General features: G+C 43.7%; 1 protein-coding gene and 1 non-coding gene across 7 annotated transcripts in view; both read right to left on the bottom strand.

Annotated features, from left to right (window-relative positions):
- Rgs6 (regulator of G protein signaling 6) overlaps positions 1-24,587 on the bottom strand; it is a 540,717-nt gene that overhangs the window by 457,698 nt on the left and 58,432 nt on the right. The gene's annotated exons all lie outside the window — the stretch shown is intronic.
- Positions 18,372-18,478, bottom strand: LOC115032899 (U6 spliceosomal RNA). Its single transcript, XR_003838547.1, has one exon. It is a non-coding gene; the product is annotated as a U6 spliceosomal RNA (small nuclear RNA).

The raw sequence follows: 24,587 nt of genomic DNA, 5'->3' as shown, positions 1-24,587 counted from the left end.
ATGCAAACTTTATATGTCTCAGTACAGGGGAACGCCAGGGCCAAGAAGTGGGAGTTGGTGGGGGAGGTTGTGGGGGACTTTTGGGATAGCATTGGAAATGTAAATGAAATAAATAACTAATTAAAAAAATTTTTAAAAAAAGAAATCAAAATTTTATAATTCCTAAAAATGTCACTACAGATCTATTCATTTGATTAACCCTGTACAATTCGGTGTTCACCTAACAAAGACCTGAGCCTAACACGCAGAGATAGGTGGCATAGCAGTGTTGAAGGAGATGCTCACACACTGCTCTGAACCACATGGGGAAGGTGGCTCTTACTGGTTCAAGGAAAAGTCCAGCCACTCTGCTCCTTTGCCTCTTCTCATCCTGGCAAAGCGATAGTGCTCCAGTTCTATGTAGACTTAACCCGCCTTCTCTCGGTGTCCTTTCTCCCAAATGTGCTTAGGGAAGGACACATGTGCTCTCCAGCATCACTGTCCCCGCTCCGGGCGTTCTGAATCTCCACCGCACCACCTTCCATCCGGGCGTTCTGAATCTGCACCACACCACCTTCCATCCGGGCGTTCTGAATCTGCACCGCACCACCTTCCATCCGGGCGTTCTGAATCTGCACCGCACCACCTTCCATCCCGGCGTTCTGAATCTGCACCGCACCACCTTCCATCTGGGCGTTCTGAATCTGCACCGCACCACCTTCCATCCGGGCGTTCTGAATCTGCACCGCACCACCTTCCATCCGGGCGTTCTGAATCTGCACCGCACCACCTTCCATCCGGGCGTTCTGAATCTCCACCGCACCACCTTCCATCCGGGCGTTCTGAATCTGCACCACACCACCTTCCATCCGGGCGTTCTGAATCTCCACCGCACCACCTTCCATCCGGGCGTTCTGAATCTCCACCGCATCACCTTCCACGAGTTTTTTGAGTGCTGAGAAGCCTTGGGCTAAGTATTTAATCTTTTGCAGTTCCTCGAGAATGGCTGAGAGCTGAGCGAATCTTCTAACTCTAAAGTGAACAGCAGGACTCCATATTTATATGACTTGGCTTCACATTACCTGAATTTCTTTAGATTGTGGTCCCTGAATCGCACTGCCTGGGCCACATTAGGCTGCATTATTCATAAACTGTGATGCAGATTACTCTATGGCCTATGGGCCCAGAGCCCTGGACCAGAGCCCTCTCTGTGTCACCCACTTTGTCTCTGCTTCTCTTGAAAAGCTGAGTAAACCTGCCAAGCTGGTTTATCTTCAGTCTTTTGTGGGCCTACCCTGAGAATTTCACTTAGAAACCACAGACACAGACCAGAAATCCACAGGGCTACCAGATACTTAACCCCGAGACACTGAGAGCTGGACACAAATCTGCACGTGGTTTTGGGAGGAGTTTCAGAGAAAGCAGAGAAACAACAAGGTATGTGCCATCTTGGAGTACAAGCAATCTTGGCTCACAAGGAATCCACACAGCCAGCCTAGCTAGAATTCACTTCCAGGAATATAGCCCTAAAGGAAAGCCTTCTGTAAGAATACTGTGTGCCTGTGAATTTGACCTAAATAAGAACAGTGGGTGCCTGTCTCACAGCTGAATTCTCTATGCACAGTCAACCTGTGATGGACCCTGATGGACACTAAGGAGAGCAGTTTGTCTCTCCCATCTGCCATAGTCAGGGCCTCATTTGCTCCTGCTCTAGGAAGGCACCACCTGGTGGTCACTACCAGAAATGACAACACACACTTTGCCAAAACTTTCAACCTCTCCAGCAACCACACTTTACATTCATTCAACAAAATTCTGCTGAGCCCTTATCACAGGCCAGAGAGTGTGGGAGGTACAGAGACACCAGTAAGATAAGACTCGGTGGCAGGATGCAGAGAGCTTATCGCCAACGCAACTGAGCCAAGAAGACAGAAGAATAAGGTCTAACTTGGACCACATCCTTGGCATCCCAGCCTTCTATTAAAGCCCCTCCTTTGCATGAGAAGAATTATTAGCACAAATGGCCCTGCTTTCTACCTTATTCCTCCCACCGCTGTCATCCATCTTCCCAGTCACTGCCAACCAGGGCCCTTTCCAGATTTAAATCAACTGTCTTGCTAGGTCTTTCCCCAAGGAAACCTAAAATGACAGGGGCCCTGCATTCTTTATTTTCGCTGGAAGTTTTAATCCCCTCTGAAGGTGTCTCCTTTCATTCTTAGGCTCTCCTTTCCTTCCTCAAAGAAGCAGGTGGGTGAGAAGATGAAGGATCAAGACACAAGGGACCCCCACTCTCATCAGAACTCTGATTTCGAAATACCCCGTGACACATTCTAGTGAACAACTCCTTTTAATCTGTGGGGGTGATCTGACTGATGTAAGGAAATAGCCACATTTTAAATAGAGTCCCTAATAATGACTCAGACGGGCGTCTGGACAGGGTTCATGCCATCGTGAATCCGAAAATGAGTTCCAGCTATTAAAAAAAGGAAATTGGCTTTCTTGCGTAGCTGGAGGCAATTTAGAAGAAGGAGCTCTAGCGAATGGGTTTGGAGCCCTGGTGAGTGCTCGTGAAATGAGTTTCTATCTCCTAAGTCCACTGCTTAGGAAAGTTGTTCTCTTCAAGGTGTCCAAGTTTTCTCGGCAGGTAAGATCGCGGGTATAATAAGAACACTAAGGGTACCAATGAGAAAGATGGGTTGATACAGTGAGAGCCATGGGTGCTTGGGGGCCAAGGGCATCCTCTAAAGTTGAAATTGCCCTCAAACAGGGAAGCCACCCTTTCCAATGGAATGTGGAGGCTGGAGTCACAGACTGGCATGGAGAAAAGAAAGGATATGGGGCATGAGCCAGGGTAGATGGAGTGTGAGCTAGGGTAGATGGGGGTGTGAGCTGGAATAGGAAGCAGGTGTGAGCCTAGAAGAAGCGACTGCTCTGACTTCTCACCTGCATCCCCAAATGTGCTCTCCCAATATCCCTTCCCAAGACAAACTGTCACCCGGAAGCCCCAGCCCCCAAAGACACTCTCCAGCCAGGCCGCCTCTCCTCCTCAGATCCCATGTCACTCCTTGGCACCATCTGCTTGTTTGCTGATGGGTTGATAGACTGCCTGCAAGGGGGATGGCTGTGTGCTGCTTGCTTCCCATCCCTGTACCTAAAACAGTTGCTGGCACACAGTAGCTGCTTAATAAACACCAGTTGTTATTATCGGCACACTTTGCACAGAGCCTAGAAACTTGAGGCTGACTCCATAAACATTAGTATTTATAGGTGAGTTATCTCCAGAAACTAGCAAAAGGAGGAAGGCAGCTGGGCGGCACCGAACCTCGGAGAACAGTCTGTGGCTTGCCAGCAAAAGGAAGAAAAATGAGGGGATCATGCAGAGTCACAGAGATTAATAAGTGTGGCCCCCTCTGAGACAGAGCTAAGCCCAGCCAGCTGGAGAGGTCTCCCTCCACAGTACGGAGCCCCAGACCTGTCCAACTGGCAGCACAGAAAACAGCGAAGTGAGGTTAAGACCCTTCATCCTGGGAGAGGCCAGCAATACTGAAGGGAGAGGGGGAAGGGGAGGTACTTAGGCTAAGCCAGTGTTTGGCTACTAGAAATACACTGCCAGGCGATGGCCTCTTCAGCCCCATCTTTCCCTTCTCCTCTTGTCTGACTGTTTGGAAATGCAGATTCTGGCAGAGTTCATAAAAGTCCCCTTGGCTGGGAGACGTGTAATTGACTGTTCCAGATAGACTAGAATCACAGGCTGGGCTCACTCAGTACACAGACCTGCTGAGCACTGAGAAGATTCTGAGCAAAAGCACGGATGCAACTTCCAGAGATATACGCCACCACGGGGGTTGGAGTCCCGCCCCTTCTCAGCCTCTCCGACTGGCCAGGGTCCACCAAGCCATGACTGCCCACGAGCTTTCTCCTAGACCCATCAGGTAGCACATGAGAGTCCAGACCATTCTTTTAAACATCAAGCAAAAATCCCCATGACTATCTTTTAGTCCTAATTAAGATGCTGCTAAATTAGATCAGGAACAAGGGAAAGCTGTAGTAACGTACCCTGGAGTATGCCCTCAATCATTAACTGATAGTAAGATGCCAGTCACTTCAGCCCTGATTCAAAAAGTATAACCGTTAATTTCATTTTTACCAAAGCTCGGCCTTGATTTTAGTGTATGAGCAAATAAATCAAGAGAGGGTAGAAAAGCCTTCCATGAACTACGTGTCTGCCAATGTGCCTTTAAAACATATCTCAGCAGAAACCAGCATAATCCCTACCTACATTCTAAGCATCTGTCCTTATACTGGCAGATAAATGTAGTCTTCGCCCCTCCTCAAGGAAACTTCTCTTTGCTACAAACAGAGGCTGTTTTAGAAAACCACAGCCAATCAAAATGCAGAGTTGTGGAGCCCAGTCCCACCTGATACATCTACAGTTCAGGGTTCATTGCAGAAGAGGAGGCACAAAGACTGGAGGAGACAGAGGCTCAGGGAGTTTGCTGTGAGACTGTGTCTCCTAGGGATGTCAGAAGCTACACCCCAGAAAGTCTCACCAATGTAGCCGCCTAAATGTGATCTCAACAGAGATGACACCAACAGACAACAGGCACTCCCAAGTGGACAGGGGAAAGGTCGAGGGCCTCCTTGCTAGAAAAAGAACGGCAGGCAACTAAGGGATGCTGAGAGGGGGAGAAAGCGTTTTCCCCAGGGAACATCAACTGGTTATCCAAATGCAGGTGGTAATTTCATATTTAGTACTCTTTCTGTCTCTGTCTCTGTCTTTCTGCTCTGTCTCTTTCACTGTCTGTCTCTGTTTCTCTGTCTGTCTGTTTCTCTGTCTGTCTGTCTGTCTGTCTGTCTGTCTCTCTCTCTCTCACGTATGCACAGCACATGTACACACTGGCATATAGCAGATCCCTATTAATTCCTGGCTGGTCTCCCTTGCTCAGAAGAAAATGCTAGTGGTTTGTGTTTGTTCCCTTACACGCCCACCACTTTTCAGACTTTTCTTGAATTTAAATCCACACAAAAATGCAATTTCTCACAGAGGAATATTATCATGATGCCATCTTGGATCGGCCAGATGAGACTAGCATGTTTTAGTTTTGTTCTGAATGTTGGGATTGCACTCAGAGGGCAGCATTTCATCCCAGCAACACAGTGAGCTGAGACAACAACTCCACACAGACCCAAGGTACATGCAATATCACATCATGGTTCTAACTCACAGCCGAACTTGAAACAAAGGAGAAGCCCCTAGATGCCCGATACACAGTGACAACTAAAGTCTAACCCCGAACACACAATATATCTGTGGATCACCCTTGGATAGAAGGGCTCACTGCAGGGGAAAAGAGAATAGAAGAAATTCAGATTCCACAGAAGCCAGGACTTCCAACAGCAGGCAGGAAGAGAAGCCGAGCCTATGGGGACTGCCCAAGGCCCAAGGCTGTTGTCCAAGGCCCTTTCAAGGAGAAACAAGTTCATGGGCTGGAAGAGGCTGAAACTATCTCTCATTAGCCCACTCCTAGCCTGTCTCTGTCCAAGAATGAAGTCAGACAACTTATCAGCAAAGAGCACCCTGACCTCTGCCCCTTGACTGTTGTGGGTTTGTGGAAGTGTGGGTACCAATGTAGGCTTCCCGTACAGCCTAGTAATACCCAACACGAGAAAGCAGCACAGAAACTGGTGCTGGGCATGGAAGAACTAGAGTGAAACTCACAAGATCCATGCTATAGACAATTCCTAAAGAGAAGCCAGTCCTACTAAGCACACTCATGAGAAAGTCACACTATGCAAGAGGATCCTGGCCTTGAAAACTAGAACTAACAGAATAGTGTAAAAGAGAATATAATTGTGTTTAAAGTTAAAAAAAAACTAATTTCAAATGCTAAATTACATTTGATAAAATTCAACAATAATTCACTACCTTTTAAAGTAACAAAACAACAAGCAATGCTTCATACAAATCTAGGAATATAAGGACATTTTCTCACCCCAATAAAGGGCACTGTGAGCAAGCTATAGGAGGTGCTATCTGTGGTGGTACAGTGTGATAAACAACCCTGTTATTATAGCAAGGTGTGTGTTGAGGATGGCAGTTGCTTGGTTCAACATTTTGTGTGTGTAGGGGGGGGGGGTTCAGAAAACTTTTTCAATAAGGAGCTCAGATAGTAAATACTTTAGCATAGAAGGAATCTGTGACTTAACTGCCACTGCAATGCAGAAGAAGCTATAGAATGTAGGGCTATATCTATTTTAATAAAACTTTATTTACAAGAGACAAATGGCACCGTCAAAGTTCAAGTCAGTATATTATGCCAGGAAGAAGTGAAAGTCACACGGCTTTTAAAAGCCTCTCCTTATAAAATTACTACACTTTTAACAAATTTACAAAATATACAAATCACAGAAGTTAGTAAAACAAATAAAAGTTCTGCAGGATCTACAAAAACAAATCTTGGTTCTATACAGCAGCAACAACAGGAATGGATAAAATGTAAAAGGTACCATTAGCAACAAAGACTGTGGGTAGGTAGGAACATGTTTAACAAAGGTGATTATGAAGAGCTAGGCAAAACCCCAAAGACTTAAATAAAAGACTAAATAAACATATGTGTACCATAACAGAGGATGAAAGGCCCTCTGTCACAAGAGGCCAAACACTTCCAGTTCACCCCGAAACTATCTCAGTGGTTCCGACAAAAGTCCAACAGGCTTCATGTTCCCAAAATAGAGTAGAAAGTGTGGAGCATCTAGCATCACCAAAACAAATGAGAAGGAGAAAAACGAGGCAGAACTTTACCTAAACCTCACTCAAGTCTAGAGTAATTGCAATGGGGGCCAGGGAGGGGGATGACCTGGGCAATCGGACCGCATGGAGTTAGAGGAAAGAAAGGAGCCAGCACGTGTCTGGAATCCCTGCACTCAGGTGGCTGAGGCACAAGGACTCAAGTGAGTTCTAGACCAGCCTGGGCTATGGAATGAGACCATTCCCAAACATAAAGAGATAAGGGGCTTAAAGAAGTTTCTCAGCAGTTAAGAGCACTTGATATTCTTGCAAAATGGGACCTGGGTTTTGTTTCCAGCATTAACATGGTGACTCATGGCCATTTGTAACTCCAGTCCCAGGGGATCTGAAGCCTGCTTCTGGTCTTTGTGGACCCTGGGCAATGTACCCATGCACGCAGGCAAATACTCATGCACATAAAGTAAAAGTAAATATTTTTTAAGAAAGTAAACAAAACCCAAAACAGCAACACATACTAGGAATGTGGTGTGGTATGTAACCACAGGAGAAAGTGTGCATAACTGAGACAAGAAGATATTTATGGAGAAAGGCTATAAGATGATTCCAACGTTATTACATACAAAATCAGCTCTAAATGACTACAAAACACTGTATTTCCAACTTTTAACAAGAATGCACAGGAAAGTGTAAGAAATCATGGTTAAGCAAGGTCGCTTATACCACACACAAAGTCTTTAGCATAAAAGGGGGGTTGAGAGGCATGGCTGTGTGCCAATGTTGTGTTCAACATCACAGAAAGATGAATGCACAGGTTAGAGACAGCAAAAGAGCTATAGTCCATCAAACTGATCAAGAACTGATATCTCTAATAATAATATACATGATTCTTGTGCCATAAGTGAAAAGTCCAGCAACCAAAGAGTATCAAAGGGGATGAGTGACCACGGGATAACAGGCAAAAGGTGTGCAGATGGGCAGTGGGCAGTTCACACTAGTGGGAACTCAGAAGGCCTTTGAGACAAGAGGAGATGATCTCAAGAAGATGCCTTGTCAGGCTCACAAGGCAAGGCATGCAACTTAAATCAACAAGTACAACCCCAAGCCCATCAGATGGGCAGAAATTAAAAATCTGATAAACCCAGTGGACACGGTGGAAGCAATGCCTGCCATTAGGAGCTTGCTGGTTTTTTGTTTGTTTATTTGTTTTTGTTTTGGGGTTTGGGGTTTTTTGTTTTTGTTTTTGTCTTTTTTGAGACAGGGTTTCTCTGTGTAGCCCTGGCTGTCCTGGAACTCACTCTGTAGACCAGGCTGGCCTCGAACTCAGAAATCCGCCTGCCTCTGCCTCCCGAGTGCTGGGATCAAAGGCATGCGCCACCACACCTGGCTCTTACTGTTGTGGGGAGCCATGTTGTGGTGTGACCATTTCATGTCCCTCACAGTCTCTGTCTGCACATGAGCTGGTGCTGTTTGGGGTGGCTGTGACATGTTCAGGACATGGAGCCAAACTACAGACTGGGCCACCAGGGGCAGACCTTGAGAGCAACAGTAGAGCCTTGCTTTCTCTCTCATCTCTGCCTCCTCATGTGCCAAAAATGTAGCAAGCCACCGCTTTGCACACCCACTGCCACGAGAGCTCCACCATGTCATCCCTGGCATGGTGAGTCATACTCACTGGGACTGTGAGCCAAAATAAATCTTGCCCTCTGTCAGGCAACTTGGTCAGAGTAGTAATAAAACTACAGTATTTTGAAATGTTCTACTAAATTGAAAATATACATGTTCTTAGAACCTAGTAATTTCTCCTCTGGGTCCTGGCCTAGATATGACTTAGTGTGTTTCTAAACAGGCATGGACAGAATTAATTGCTAGGCCACTGTTTTAGAATGATGGGTAACAGCATCTTAACTTTATCTCCAATGTATCAATGAATAAACAGATTCATCCATACACTGGAATACTATAGAGCAGTAAAGATAAGTGAGCCTCGCTAAATCAGCAACGTACGAAGGATGAACATGGTAAATACACCTCATGTAAATGCCCAGACACCCCCTTACAAAGGCCTGCGTGGTGGGACCACTGATGGAAGGAGTGGGAAGGATGGGTAGGCATGGGAAAGAGCAGGGTTCTAGGAATATCTAGACGATTTGCTTCCAAAGAAATAACAGTGCAGACCAGCTGTGTGAAAGAACACGTGTGACGAAATACAGCAAAAGGTTAACACCTGCCGGTATTAGTGCTGGGAGCTCTCCTGCTGTCATATAGAGCTTTGTGTTACTATTGGGAGCACGCCTGCCTGTCCTATAGTGTTCCATGTTGTTCTGTAGGCTTCAATGTGTCACCATTTTAAAGACTGTTTTCAAAAGAAAAGATGCCTCAACTGAAATGTTGTTTCAGAAAGGGTTCATGTATGAAAATGAAATGCCCAAGTTATCGTGACATAAGGAGGTCTCTAAAGTGACCCAGCCCCTTAGGCTAGGACCCCCCTGCTCTGGCCACCACCTCAGAAGCTGGACCCTACAGTGACAGCTCTTTACTCTCTTCCAAAGCCCTCTACATGAAGAAGGCACATTTGCCAAGTGTGAGAATTTTCAAGAATATTTACAATAATGTATACGACGCGCTGGAGGCAACCCGAAAGGAAGGATTCTGGAAATATTTAGAGCATTTAGCAACATCAGTGGAAGCATCAAAGAATTCTTCCTATCTCCAGGTCACTGCTTTTGTTTATTGTAAAACTGATATTTTACTTTAAGACTCAGCAGCAGCAGCAACTGTGGCCATTTCTCCTGTGACCACTCCAGGAGTGTAGACACTGCACTGAGAACGCCCTCAGAACTGTTTGCGGGGTCTGTTAGAAATTGCAGCCCATCCTTAGAAACAGGATGTCATTCAGCTCCGAGCTCACTGGGCGGGTGGCTGTAAATTACAGCAGATCCTCGCATCAACCAAGGGGGATTTACCTAGGCATTCTGCTTAGAAAATGGGAAAGCTGTTAATCAAACACTGAACCCCATGGGTTAGCAGAAAAGAAACACTTTCAGAGCAAGGTCAGACCCGGCAGCTACAATAAGGACAGAGCCCGGCATTAAAGAACAGGACCAGCAAGAGAGGGAGGGCGGACAATGGGGCGGCCTCCTGCCTCGCCTCTGTACCTGTTCCTCCTCCAGAGCAATACTAACCTGAGAGAACAGCCTGAAAGGATACATCCCGCTCTGCAGATAAAAAGCTCATTGTCAACTGTCGGGCCAGCAAAGAAAGCCTTCGTTATATTTATAACGTACACTGCAAGCCATTCAACAAAACATAGTCATGGTTAATCCTGAATACATATCTATTTCATGATATTTATTGAACGAATTATGGCATCGAAAGCAGCCATGCAACCCAGTTTGCGATGGATGAGTTACATTGTCCGTAGAATGAATAGCACACTTCTAACAAGATTTTTAATGCTCACTGTATTTGTTATATATACAAAATGAGTCCTGTTGACTCTCAAGTCTGGGGTGTCACCCATTGCCGCTATCCGGGAGCCCACATGGAGACCACTCTATTTGTGGCTTCTGGATCAATGAGTTGAGAAAAGGGAGTCTGATGTGTCGTTCACCTTACCAACAAATACAGCGTGATAAATAGTGCTGACTGGACAGGTCAATGACCCTGTAAATCATTGCTAAAGTGTATTGTTTGTTTACACTATGTCACAGAGCATTAAGTACTAATTCCACTTACTAATTCATTTGATTTTTTTTAACAACCTGCCAGTGTGGGTATCAAGACCAACCCCCACCACCAACACCACCAATAACAAAAACAACAACCCACCAATTTATAAGTAAGAGGGTATGAATTCTACAGAGTCCACAACTTGGCCAAAGTCACAGCAGTACTAAGTGGTTGGGGCAAGATTCAATTTTTCATCACTATAAAATTCCTTAAAGACTGCTGTTGTCTGGATCCACAATGGCCCCCAGGGGCCAAGTATTAAAGGCTTGGATTCTCAGACTATGGGAGGTGATGAGACCTTTAAGAAGTAAGGCCTAGTGGAAAAAGTTAGGCAGGATTCAATAAGGAAATATGAAGATGTTATAAGCCCCTGAAACACTTGGAAATTAATTTTCAGCCAGGAGTTTATACCTCACTGGGAACAATTGTCACTGTCATGCCATAGAGGAAAAAAAAAATCAAGAGATCCAGAAGGGGATAGCACAGAAGAGGTGTGCTCATACACTAGCTCTTATAGCGGCTGATTCCACTCAGACAAGAAAATGGAGACTTGCAGGTGAGGTGGCAGGATTAGGGGTTTGTTCCATGTGACCTTATGAAGGAGAAGAAGCTGCCAAACAGGAGTAGTGGGGAGACCATTTCAAACAGATAAGGAGAAGAAGAGCGTCATAAATCCACAAAGGTGGTGATACAGTACCTCACAAGTATGGAGAAGAGGATGTATGACACAGGCAAGAGAAACTAAAGGGAGCATGGCTCTGCCAGCGTGGCCTCCAGAAGGTAAGCCAGACATCCCTGACAGCACTCCTACCCTCAGGATAGGCCTACAGCCTTCATGAGCCTCTGCCTCAGTTGTTTTGCTGAGACATGGATTCCTCCAGTGGACAGGCCAGCAGCAGAAAGGAATCCCACCGTGCTACTCTGAGATGCAGAGGGCAATAGCACAGTGAGAATTTGAAAGGGACACATTGTTTGAAACTGAGATACCCCAGGGACGTGAGAATCAACAACCACCAGTCTCAGGGCTGAATTTACACTACAACTTAGCGCCGCTATTATGAGAGACAACCTCTATGCTGCCAAGTAGGCAGCAAGGCCCTCAGTTCAGTCAGTGACTAATGTAGAGTCAGGGATCCCCACCCTCAGTTTTCAGGAGTAGATCCCATCAATTAAGAATAACATTGGAGTGTAGCGGGTCTGGGTCTGCAGTCTGAGACAGTAGTCAAGAGGTAGACCAATCTCCAAAGTTACCTATCTGCTTTCAGTATCATAGAGACCAGGACTCTGAAGCTCCAGCAATCAGCTTGAGATGTGTGGATGTCTCCCTAGAGACATACTTAGGAAGGTATTGAAAGCACAGAGACAGGTTCTTGGGTTTTCAGCCTGTACAGCTCTCCATGCGGAGGTTGCTTAAACATTTGCAATACGCTGGAGATACACCCCAAGTGAGGACATTAGCCACCCTGGGCAGTAAAAGCTGGGGAGTGTGGGAAAGGTTATAATAACATATCCAGCTTGTAGGTTACAAAGCTAAACATAGGCAGTAAAAGACCCTGCTATGAAAAGAAGGGATGATACCACAGTGAAGATAGCTCTGGCCACATCAGACACCTGACAAATACAGACTCACCCTGCCACATAAGCCACAGGAAAGGCAAGAGTCCCCAAACCCAACCAAACCCACTGCCCATAGCTGCAGCAGTCTCCAGTTTTCAAGACCCGAGGAAGAGGCAACTCTGAGATTTAACCTTCCCCTCCCCCCTTTTTTCTTTATCTCTGTACTTTCCTGTTCTTTGCATTGCACTTTTATTTTTTTATTTTTTATTTTTATTTTTTTTTGGTAATCCATTGATTATTCTAGATAGTAAATTGTTTATAGGTAATTCAGTTATATGGAGCTACAAATATTTACACATGAAAAGGAAACAGAACAGACTCTTGTGTTGAGGAATATGATGGAAAGTGATGAACTCAGATCATTGTTGACAAGATTTGAACAATTACTTACGTGGGAAAAGTCTAAACCACCATCTGGTCGCTAGATATCAAAGGAAAGAATTGTTCACTGGTTTGAACACTTTCCATTAATTCATTTAATAATTTTCAGTTTCAAAAGAAGATCAAGGACAAGTGGCTAACTGTGGTGCCTATTAGAATACCAAAGTGCATGCTCCTCCAAGCCCAGTTAGCAATGCAAATACACCTTACAGAGTCCACTCAGGCATCCTAGGTCTTCTTATCCTGCCCCCTACCTGAAACTTCCCCAGCTCACAGGCTTCTCTTCCCCCTACTTCCATTCCTATATAATCCTGCCATCCATCCATAAATTTTCTTGTTTTCTCTTTTGTTTTGGTTTTTGGTTTTTTTTAGTTGTTGTTGTTGTTTGTTTGTTTTTTGTATACTCTCTTTCTCTACTGAATACCTCTCTTGCTCCCCCCAAACCCTCCTCTCATGGTCTGGTCCAATCTGCTTGCCATGTTTTTTTCTTTTTTTTTTTTCTTTTTTTTTTTCCCCACTGTTTTTTTTTTATTACATATTTTCCTCAATTACATTTCCAATGCTATCCCAAAAGTCCCCCATACCGCCCCCCACTTCCCTACACTCCCATTCCCATTCTTTTGGCCCTGGCATTCCCCTATATTGGGGCATATAAAGTTTGCAAGTCCAATGGGCCTCTCTTTCCAGTGATGGCCGACTAGGCCATCTTTCGATACATATGCAGCTAGAGACAAGAGCTCCGGGGTACTGGTTAGTTCATCATGTTGTTCCAACTATAGGGTTGCAGATCCCTTTAGCTCCTTGGGTACTTTCTCTAGCTTCTCCATTGGGAGCCCTGTGATACATCCAATAGCTGACTGTGAGCATCCACTCCTGTGTTTGCTAGGCCCCTGCATAGTCTCACAAGAGACAGCTATCTTTGGGTCCTTTCAGCAAAATCTTGCTACTGTATGCAATGGTGTCAGCGTTTAGAAGCTGATTATGGGATGGATCCCTGGATACGGCAGTCTCTAGATGGTCCATCCTTTCATCACAGCTCCGAACTTTGTCTCTGTAACTCCTTCCCTGGGTGTTTTGTTCCCAATTCTAAGAAGGGGCACAGTGTCCAGATTTTGGTCTTCATTCTTCTTGAGTTTCATGCGTTTAGCAAATTGTATCTTATATCTTGGGTATCCTAAGTTTTGGGCTAATATCCACTTATCAGTGAATACATATTGTGTGAGTTCCTTTGTGATTGTGTTACCTCACTCAAGATGATGCCCTCCAGGTCCATCCATTTGGCTAGGAATTTCATAAATTCATTCTTTTTAATAGCTGAGTAGTACTCCATTGTGTAAATGTACCATAATTTCTGTATCCATTCCTCTGTTGAGGGACATCTGGGTTCTTTCCAGCTTCTGGCTATTATAAATAGGGCTGCTATGAACATAGTGGAGCATGTGTCCTTCTTACCGGTTGGGACATCTTCTGGATATATGCCCAGAAGAGGTATTGCTGGATCCTCCGGTAGTACTATGTCCAATTTTCTGAGGAACCGCCAGACTGATTTCCAGAGTGGTTGTACAAGCTTGCAATCCCACCAACAATGGAGAAGTGTTCCTCTTTCTCCACATCCTCGCCAGCATCTGCTGTCACCTGAATTTTTGATCTTAGCCATTCTGACTGGTGTGAGGTGGAATCTCAGGGTTGTTTTGATTTGCATTTCCCTGATGATTAAGGATGTTGAACATTTTTTCAGGTGCTTCTCTGCCATTCGGTATTCCTCAGGTGAGAATTCTTTGTTCAGTTCTGAGCCCCATTTTTTAATGGGGTTATTTGACTTTCTGGAGTCCACCTTCTTGAGTTCTTTATATATATTGGATATTAGTCCCTTGTCTGATTTAGGATAGGTGAAGATCCTTTCCCAATCTGTTGGTGGTTTTTTTTGTCTTATTGATGGTGTCTTTAGCCTTGCAGAAGCTTTGTAGTTTCATGAGGTCCCATTTGTCAATTCTCGATCTTACAGCACAAGCCATTACTGTTCTATTCAGGAATTTTTCCGCTGTGCCCATATCTTCAAGGCTTTTCCCCACTTTCTCCTCTATAAGTTTCAGTGTCTCTGGTTTTATGTGAAGTTCCTTGATCCACTTAGACTTGACCTTAGTACAAGGAGATAGGAATGGATCGATTCGCATTCTTCTACATGTTAACAACCAGTTGTGCCAGCACCATTTGTTGAAAATGCTGTCTTTCTTCCACTGGATGTTTTTAGCTCCCTTGTCGAAGATCAAGTGACCGTAGGTGTGTGGGTTCATTTCTGGGTCTTCAATTCTATTCCATTGGTCTATTTGTCTGTCACTATACCAGTACCATGCAGTTTTTATCACAATTGCTCTGTAGTAGAGCTTTAGGTCCGGCATGGTGATTCCACCAGAGGTTCTTTTATCCTTGAGAAGAGTTTTTGCTATCCTAGGTTTTTTGTTATTCCAGAGGAATTTGGAGATTGCCCTTTCTAATTCGTTGAAGAATTGAGTTGGAATTTTGATGGGGATTGCATTGAATCTGTAGATTGCTTTTGGCAAGATAGCCATTTTTACAATGTTGATCCTGCCAATCCATGAGCATGGGAGATCTTTCCATCTTCTGAGATCTTCTATAATTTCTTTCTTCAGAGACTTGAAGTTTTTATTATACAGATCTTTCACTTCCTTAGTTAGAGTCACGCCAAGATATTTTATATTATTTGTGACTATTGAGAAGGGTGTTGTTTCCCTAATTTCTTTCTCAGCCTGTTTATTCTTTGTGTAGAGAAAGGCCATTGACTTGTTTGAGTTAATTTTATATCCAGCTACTTCACCGAAGCTGTTTATCAGGCTTAGGAGTTCTCTGGTGGAATTTTTAGGGTCACTTATATATACTATCATATCATCTGCAAAGAGTGATATTTTGACTTCATCTTTTCCAATTTGTATCCCTTTGATCTCCTTTTGTTGTCGAATTGCTCTGGCTAGGACTTCAAGTACAATGTTGAATAGGTATGGAGAAAGTGGACAGCCTTGTCTAGTCCCTGATTTTAGAGGGATTGCTTCAAGCTTCTCACCATTTACTTTGATGTTGGCTACTGGTTTGCTGTAGATTGCTTTTATCATGTTTAGGTATGGGCCTTGAATTCCTGATCTTTCCAAGACTTTTATCATGAATGGGTGTTGGATCTTGTCAAATGCTTTTTCTGCATCTAACGAGATGACCATGTGGTTTTTGTCTTTGAGTTTGTTTATATACTGGATTACGTTGATAGATTTCCGTATATTGAACCATCCCTGCATCCCTGGGATGAAACCTACTTGGTCAGGATGGATGATTGTTTTGATGTGTTCTTGGATTCGGTTAGCAAGAACTTTATTGAGGATTTTTGCATCAATATTCATAAGGGATATTGGTCTGAAGTTTTCTATCTTTGTTGGGTCTTTTTGTGGTTTAGGTATCAGAGTAATTGTGGCTTCATAGAATGAGTTGGGTAGAGTACCTTCTGTTTCTATTTTGTGGAATAGTTTGTGAAGAACTGGGATTAGATCTTCTTTGAAGGTCTGATAGAACTCTGCACTAAACCCATCTGGTCCTGGGCTCTTTTTGGTTGGGAGACTATTAATGACTGCTTCTATTTCTTTGGGGGATATCGGGTTGTTTAGATCATTAACCTGATCTTGGTTCAACTTTGGTACCTGGTATCTGTCTAGGAACTTCTCCATTTCATCCAGGTTCTCCAGTTTTGTTGAGTATAGCCTTTGGTAGAAGGATCTGATGGTGTTTTGGATGTCTTCAGGATCTGTTGTTATGTCTCCTTTTTCATTTCTGATTTTGTTAATTAGAATACTTTCCCTGTGCCCTCTAGTGAGTCTGGCTAAGGGTTTATCTATCTTGTTGATTTTCTCAAAGAACCAGCTCCTTGATTGGTTGATTCTTTGAATAGTTCTTCTTGTTTCCACTTGATTGATTTCGCCCCTGAGTTTGATTATTTCCTGCCGTCTACTCCTCTTGGGTGAATTTGCTTCCTTTTGTTCTAGTGCTTTTAGGTGTGTTGTCAAGCTGCTAATGTGTGCTCTTTCTAGTTTCTTTTTGGAGGCACTCAGAGCTATGAGTTTTCCTCTTAGAAATGCTTTCATTGCGTCCCATAAGTTTGGGTATGTTGTGGCTTCATTTTCATTGAACTCTAAAAAGTCCTTGATTTCTTTCTTTATTCCTTCCTTGACCAAGGTATCATTGAGAAGAGTGTTGTTCAGTTTCCACGTGAATGTTGGCTTTCTATTATTTATTTTGTTATTGATGATCAGCCTTAGTCCATGGTGATCTGATAGGATGCATGGGACAATTTCAATGTTTTTGTATCTGTTGAGTCCTGTTTTGTGCCCAATTACGTGGTCAATTTTGGAGAAGGTACCATGAGGTGCTGAGAAGAAGGTGTATCCTTTTGTTTTAGGGTAAAATGTTCTGTAGATATCTGCCAGATCCATTTGATCCATAACTTCTGTTAGTTTCACTGTGTCCCTGTTTAGTTTCTGTTTCCATGATCTGCTATTGGTGAAAGTGGTGTGTTGAAGTCTCCCACTATTATTGTATGAGGTGCAATGTGTGCTTTGAGATTTACTAAAGTTTCTTTAATGAATGAGGCTGCCTTTGTATTTGGAGCATAGATATTCAGGATTGATAGTTCCTCTTGGAGGATTTTACCTTTGATGAGTATGAAGTGCCCCTCCCTGTCTTTTTTGATGACTTTGGGTTGGAAGTCAATCTTATCTGATATTAGAATGGCTACTCCAGCTTGTTTCTTCAGACCATTTGCTTGGAAAATTGTTTTCCAGCCTTTCATTCTGAGGTAGTGTCTATCTTTTTCTCTGAGATGAGTTTCTTGTAAGCAGCAAAATGTTGGGTCTTGATTGTGTAGCCAGTTTGTTAGTCTATGTCTTTTTATCGGGGAGTTGAGTCCATTGATATTAAGAGATATTAAGGAAAAGTAATTGTTGTTTCCTGTTATTTTTGTTGTTAAAGTTGGCATTCTGTTCTTGTGGCTGTCTTCTTTTAGGTTTGTTGAGGGATTACCTTCTTGTTGTTTCTAGGGCGTGGTTCCTGTCCTTGTATTGGTTTTTTTCTGTTATTATCCTTTGAAGGGCTGGATTCGTGGAGAGATAATGTGTGAATTTGGTTTTGTCGTGGAATACTTTGGTTTCTCCATCTATGTTAATTGAGAGTTTGGCTGGGTATAGTAGCCTGGGCTGGAATTTGTGTTCTTTTAATGTCTGTATAACATCTGTCCAGGATCTTCTGGCTTTCATAGTCTCTGGTGAAAAATCTGGTGTAATTCTGATAGGCTTGCCTTTATATGTTACTTGGCCTTTTTCTCTTACTGCTTTTAGTATTCTATCTTTATTTAGTGCATTTGTTGTTCTGATTATTATGTGTCGGGAGGTATTTCTTTTCTGGTCCAGCCTATTTGGAGTTCTGTAGGCTTCTTGTATGTTCATGGGCATCTCTTTCTTTAGATTTGGGAAGTTTTCTTCTATAATTTTGTTGAAGATGTTTGCTGGTCCTTTGAGTTGAAAATCTTCATTTTCATCCACTCCTATTATCCGTAGGTTTGGTCTTCTCATTGTGTCCTGTATTTCTTGGATGTTTTGAGTTAGGATCTTTTTGCATTTTCCATTTTCCTTGATTGTTGTGCCGATGTTCTCTATGGAATCTTCTGCACCTGAGATTCTCTCTTCCATCTCTTGTATTCTGTTGCTGATGCTTGCATCTATGGTTCCAGATTTCTTTCCTAGGGTTTCTATCTCCAGTGTTGCCTCATTTTGGGTTTTCTTTATTGTGTCTACTTCCCTTTTTAGGTCTAGTATGGTTTTGTTCATTTCCATCATCTGATTGGATGTGTTTTCCTGTTTCTCTTAAAAATATGGAACGCTTCACGAATTTGCGTGTCATCCTTGCGCAGGGGCCATGCTAATCTTCTCTGTATCGTTCCAATTTTAGTATATGTACTGCCGAAGCGAGCACTGCATTGCACTTTTAACACCACATGCATTCTATTCTATTGAAAATACTCTAACTGACCTTCTTCACGCTTTGACATAATTTTTATGCTTTTTTTCTGTTTTTGACTATTTTATTTTCTCTACCACAGCAGTGGGATATTCTGACCTCGTCTTAATGGCATGTTTAGTTTTTACTTGTTTCGCTGTTGTTTTATCTTTCTAAATATATCAGGATTTGATTTTTTTTTATCCCCTTCTTACATCTGTCTAACTTTGTTCTTAGGCTTTCTTCTCACCGGGAAGTAGTTGTCATCACTTTTACGGTTTCAGCCTCTTGTTCTGCTCTCTGCTCTGTAACACCCTTCTCTCTCCTGCCTCATCCCTCTGTTTATTTAACTTGCTTTCTCCTCTACTTTTTCCTCTCTCCCTGCCTCCCTTCCTTACCTCATCCACTCACTAGCTCCACATTTACCCAGATAATTCATAACATCACAGTAGAGTCTATGTTAGTTTTCCCATTTTCTGGATTGTGGTCCTCGGTGAGATAAAAGCAATTTTAAGTGCATTCTTACATCATGTATGATTTGAGGGGCCATTGAAATCATGAAGACAATTGTGGCTACCTTCACAATGCCTGCACACACACACACATACACACACACACACACACACACACACACACACACACACACTGATATGAAAGTTAGAAATGACCATGTTGGGAAGAAAGTGGGCAACAGGAGTAGGAAGGGGACAAGAGAAGCTAACAGGCTACCATGGTCAGAATATATTATACACATGTATGGAAGTGTCAAAAATATTAAATGAAAAAATTCGTTACTCATGGCACAAAACTGCAAGAAACATGGAAAAACGAGGCAACACAATGCCTCCCAAAGATTGTAACACTTCACTCACTGAATGCAAATATTACAAAACCAATAAAACGCCAGGTGAACACTTCAAAAGTCTGCTAGCAGAAGTAATCAAAAGCCCTCGAAGGGGATACACACAAGTAAATTAATTCTACCTAGGACCTCGGGAGGAGAACCAGCAACACAAAAGACAGGGTTGGCAACATGGGTAAAGCACTGTGGATGAGAAAGTCAGTGACGAAGAAAAAAAGTTCAGCGTGGAAATACAGATTTAGAAAAGATGCAGAAATGTAGAGAATAAAAAGCTCATTGAACTAAATAAAAAAACACAGTGGAAAACATAATCAACAGATTCGACTGAGGAGAAGAAACTGTAAGGGGTAGAGGGAGGACAAGGTTAGCCAAACCTACGCTCAAACGTCAAGAAGGAACAATAAACAAACAAACAAACCACAGTGCCCAAGCTCTAAGGGGAGAAGACCAAAAGACTAGTCTGAAAATCCATAGAATAAAAGAAGTCATTGCGTTTTAAAATTAAGGCAATACAGAATATAGTCAATGAAATTATAGCAGGAAAAAAAAATCCCCAAATCTAGAGAAAGAACTGGACACCTGTCTTAGTCACTGTTTAAAGAGACTCCATGGCCAAAGCAACTCCTATAATATAAAGTCTTTAACTGGGGGTTTGCTTACAGGTTCAGAGGTATAGTCCATTATTATCATAGCAGGGAGTATGGCAGCAGGCAAGTATGGTGCTGGAGAGGTAGCTAAGAGTTACATTCTGGTCCATAGGCCAAGAGAGACTCTGGGCTTGACTTGGCTTTTGAAACCTCCAAGCCCACCCCCCAATGACACGCTTCCAACAAGGCTACAACTCTTACTGCTTTGAACCCTTAAATAGTGCTACTCCCTGGTGACTAAGCATCCAAACATATGAGCCTATGGGGGCTGTTCTTATTCAAACCACTACAACACCCGAACACAAAGGCATTTAGACCCTAAAACAGATATAAAAATAGTCTCTCCGTGACATCCTATAATTAAAATATCAAAAATACAAAGGAAGTGTGTGTGTGTGTGTGTGTGTGTGTGTGTGTGTGTAGAAAAATAACAATTCATCTACAAAGGGAAATACATCAAAATAACATATCTGTCTTGGCAAGTCTTTATGTCAACTTGGCAGAAGCTGGAGCTGCTGGAAAGGAGAGAACCTCAGTCAAGAAAATGCCTCCATAAGATCAGACTGTAGGCAAGCCTTTGAGCATTTTCTTAATTAGTGATTGATGTGAGAGATCCCAACCAATTGTGAGTATTGCCACCCCTGAGCTGGTGGTCCTGGCTTCTATAAGAAAGCAAGCTGAACAAGCAATGGAGAGCAAGCTAGTAAGCAGCACCCCTCCATGGCCTCTGCATCAGCTCCTGCCTTTAGTTTCCTGCCCTGTTTGAGTTCCTGCCCTGACTACCTTCAATGATGAGCTGTGACATGGAAGTGCAAGTGAATAAACTCTTCCCTCAAGTTGCTTCTGATTATGGTGTTTCATCACAGTGACAGCCTAACTAAGACTTCCATCTGGTTGGAGTCCCCGTTCCTTAATGATCCTCTACTAGGTACCACCTCTTAAAGGTTCTACCATCTCCATGCTGCTACATCAGCCTTCCAGATTCTTGAACCTCTGGGGCACATACTCACCTCATGTCCAAGCCACAGTCGGCCTTCTGATCTAAGCTCTACACTATACGCTGGAGAGAAGTGAGAAACTCTACTAGATTTATCACCTATTTCTACATAGCAAACAACCCCAAACTCAATGACTTCCAAAGCATCTCCGTTTCTGGAGTCAGGAATCTAGGATGATCTGGATGCTTCTGGTTTAGGGGCTCTGTCTTGGGGGACTGCTTTCAGGTTCATTGATAGCTGGGAGGATTGGCAGAAGTCCCAGAGTATTGATCATGCTGTGATTCATCACAGCAAAGCATAAAAGCAAGGTCAGCACCTTTACTCTTGGCTGGCCCGAGAAGCAAGCACAAGCTTCCTACAGTCTCCTGCATCCAGACTGGCACAGTGAGTGAGGGTGGTATTTTGCTCCTTCCAGTACCCCATGGTGACAAACCAGGAGTGTTCACTACATTCCCCAGCCTGATGGGTAAACTGGGGGCTATTACTGTGCATCTTTTGTCTCAAGTTTAATCTACCCCAGGCTCTCAGGTAGAGAGTATCAGGTATTTCGCATACTTACTGTTCTAGCACACTGAATGTTCTAGCACATTTCAACCCCTTTGGGATGATAAATAACCTCCCCACTAAACCCAAACTTCCACTTGCCAACAAAGAGTCAATGCTCTAAGGGCATTGCTAAGGGCTGAATTCTTGCCTTCAGTGGCAGCTCTTTCCCACAGTGTTACGCAGGGTCACGGTCAAGCAATAGGTCCAACTTCTATCTCCTGGAGCCTTGACTGGGATTAGAGGGTACTGGTGAAGAGAGCTCACTCGGATGGCTATTGGCTCCAAGTTCCTCACCATATGGGCTGAATGTCCTTAACAGATGACAGCTGGCTTTCCCTCCAGTGAGTGATCCAAGACAGTAAGAGCATACCCAAAATGGAAGCTGAAGTCTTTAATGAACTAATCTTGGAGTGACACACCATCACTGCCACCATATGCTCCTGCACACAGACCAACCCCAGTAGAGTAGAAGAGATATTAACCACCTGAGGCCCAGGAGTCCGGAATCACAGGGGACCACTTCAGAGGCTACCCTCTTATTCCAACTCACTCTTCCTAATGGTAATACACACAAGCCTCTCCCATGTTCCCTCATCATCCCCTATCAGCTTCAGTCCAGATCCTGTCCTCTAGTTTGGGTCTCAATACAGAATGTTCTTCGGGTATAGTCCCTGGCTTCTCAATGGTGTTCCCTTGGCTTTAAGACATTCACAACTGAAGAGCCAAGCTGTCTGTGTGTCCCCTACCCCTAACAATGGTGGGACCAACAAATGAGAAGCTCTAGAAACAGAGAGCAGAATGTGGGATGAACCTAAGAGAGCAACTATGGTAGAAAGCCAAGCAAACATCGGAAGGTCCGTGATCAGGTCTAGGACCATTTCTCCATGACTCTCAGCACTACCCGCTGACTCGTAGTCTTGCTGTCTCCACCATCCTCCCTGAAAGGTAGCACACTTCCAGAGTCACCTTCCTACTTGCTGATGTTCAGATGCCCAAAGGACACTTGGTCTTCTTCCTGTTGAAGCCCATGTATTTCTTTCCAGCTCATGGTACTTCTCCAAGCCTAACTGTCTACACTCTGTACGTCTTCAACAAATCCTCTCAGTCAGTTGTACTAAAGGGGTTATCCACATGTCTCTTTTGAGTTGGCCTTTCTTCTATGTGGGTTTCTGCTGAACTCAGAGGTCTTGTACTTCCAGGAAGCCCTCTGTCAGTCTAAGGAGATGTAGGGTAGGCTTCCATCACCTTAGAGGGCCCTTGTCTACAAAAGAGCGCCTGCATACACATCTTTGATGTCTAAGATTTTTATAGCCATACTCTTCTTTGGAGTTTGTTTTACCAAATTGGGACCTCCCTGACTGTCGTCTTCATTCAGAAGCTGTTTCTTGGTTATAAATCAGGTACCATAGGTAGACACTAGGCATCTTCAAGATGAGCAAAGTCTCAGATCCTATTTAATTCAATGTATTTATTTGCTTGCTTACTTATTGATTGGTTGATTTTTATTTTTACTATAAGGCAGAGTCAAAGTATGTGGCTGAGACTGGTTTTGGATTCCTGAGCATCCTGCCGCAACCTCCCCTTGTTGAGACTGCAGGCAGGCACCGTGGCACCTGCCTCATCCCTAATTGCTCTGCCTTTGGCTATGATCTGTCTTCTTGAAATTGTACAGCAAGCACCAGGAAGGAGAACAAAGAAAAAAATCAGAGTGCACTTTTAACTGGAGCTGTTTCTCTCATTCTATCACCCTGTCCAGGGGCCCAGTTCCCACAGGACAGTGGGGGACAGTGTTGCTAATTACTTTTTGGCGGTACATATAAGAAGTCTCCTGTCTCAAGTTTCCTTGACACTTTCACAGGCAGTTCCCCCAGACTTCAAAGTGCTGAGTTCAAAGCTCCTACCTAGCACACTCGTGGGTCCTCACCCTCTCCCACTGCTGAGTGCTTGGTTCAAAGCTAGTTTCACATTTTAGATTTTTGGTTACATTGCACCTTGCTTCTACTACTAAAATCTATATCAATTCTAGGCTAACACTGAAGGAATTATCCACAAAGCTCAGAACTTGCATAGCAAGCTTGTATTTACTGCCTCACAGAGTTTAGGAGGATCTGAAGTTGGGAGCCCTGTTAAGTGGGTGACTGGAAGCTGTAATCAAGCTCCTGGCAGATCCTATACCATTTGAACCTCGCAAAGGGGACCAGACTCACTCCTGGCCACCTTCTGTCTTTTTAAATCAGTAGATGACCCTCTCTCAGTTATTTGTCCTAATTATCTTCCCAAGGTGGCCATGGGCTCTCCACAGGGGAAATGAGCCAAGAGAGAGTATTCGAGATAAAAGCCTCCATGTTTAATAACCACATCTTGGAAATGATGCACAGCATTCCTGGAATCTTCTATTTATGAGGGGCATGAGAGCAAGGAGGTGAGACAGGAAGGGATGACCACGTTTCCTGTGTGGAGGTCAAACAGCAGACACTGATCACTTCTTATTAAAAGATGTCTTTAGCACTATGAGAAATCAGCTCTAGCCTAGCCTGGAAGAGTCCAGAAGGACACCTGGAAGAGGCTTCATCTAGGGCCCAAGGATGGCTGGGGTTTCTCATGCACACAAAAGAGCCTCCACCTCTGACAGCACTACCACAGGAGCACCACCACTCCTTTCTCTTTAGGTGTACATACCCTCCCTACCTGCCTGGAAATCCTTACAGGCTCAGCACTCTTTTCGGGGGCAAACATGGAATGATTTAATGCAATATCAATATTTGGGAGGACATAATACCATTTAATAGACAGATCAAAACCATGTTAGCAGAAGAGGAATGCTATACCCAGAAATGTCCTTTCTAAAGGTGGAACTTCACTTAAGGGGAAAAGCAAATGCATAAAAACAATGAAGGACCAGAAAATGCACAGCTGGGTACCAAAGGCAAAGGGTGACTGACCGCCCTAAGTCAGTAAAGCAACACAACATGGAACACTTCAGCTAGAGGCTATTTAAACAAGATGGCAAGAAGAAAGACATGCAGAAAAAA

The sequence above is a fragment of the Mus caroli genome, unplaced genomic scaffold (genome assembly GCF_978045245.1).
Source record: "Mus caroli unplaced genomic scaffold, Mus_caroli_1 scaffold_14, whole genome shotgun sequence".
Taxonomy (NCBI): Eukaryota; Metazoa; Chordata; class Mammalia; order Rodentia; family Muridae; genus Mus; species Mus caroli.
Note: the sequence above shows the minus strand (reverse complement) of the source record. Positions and strands in the feature narration are given on the sequence as shown.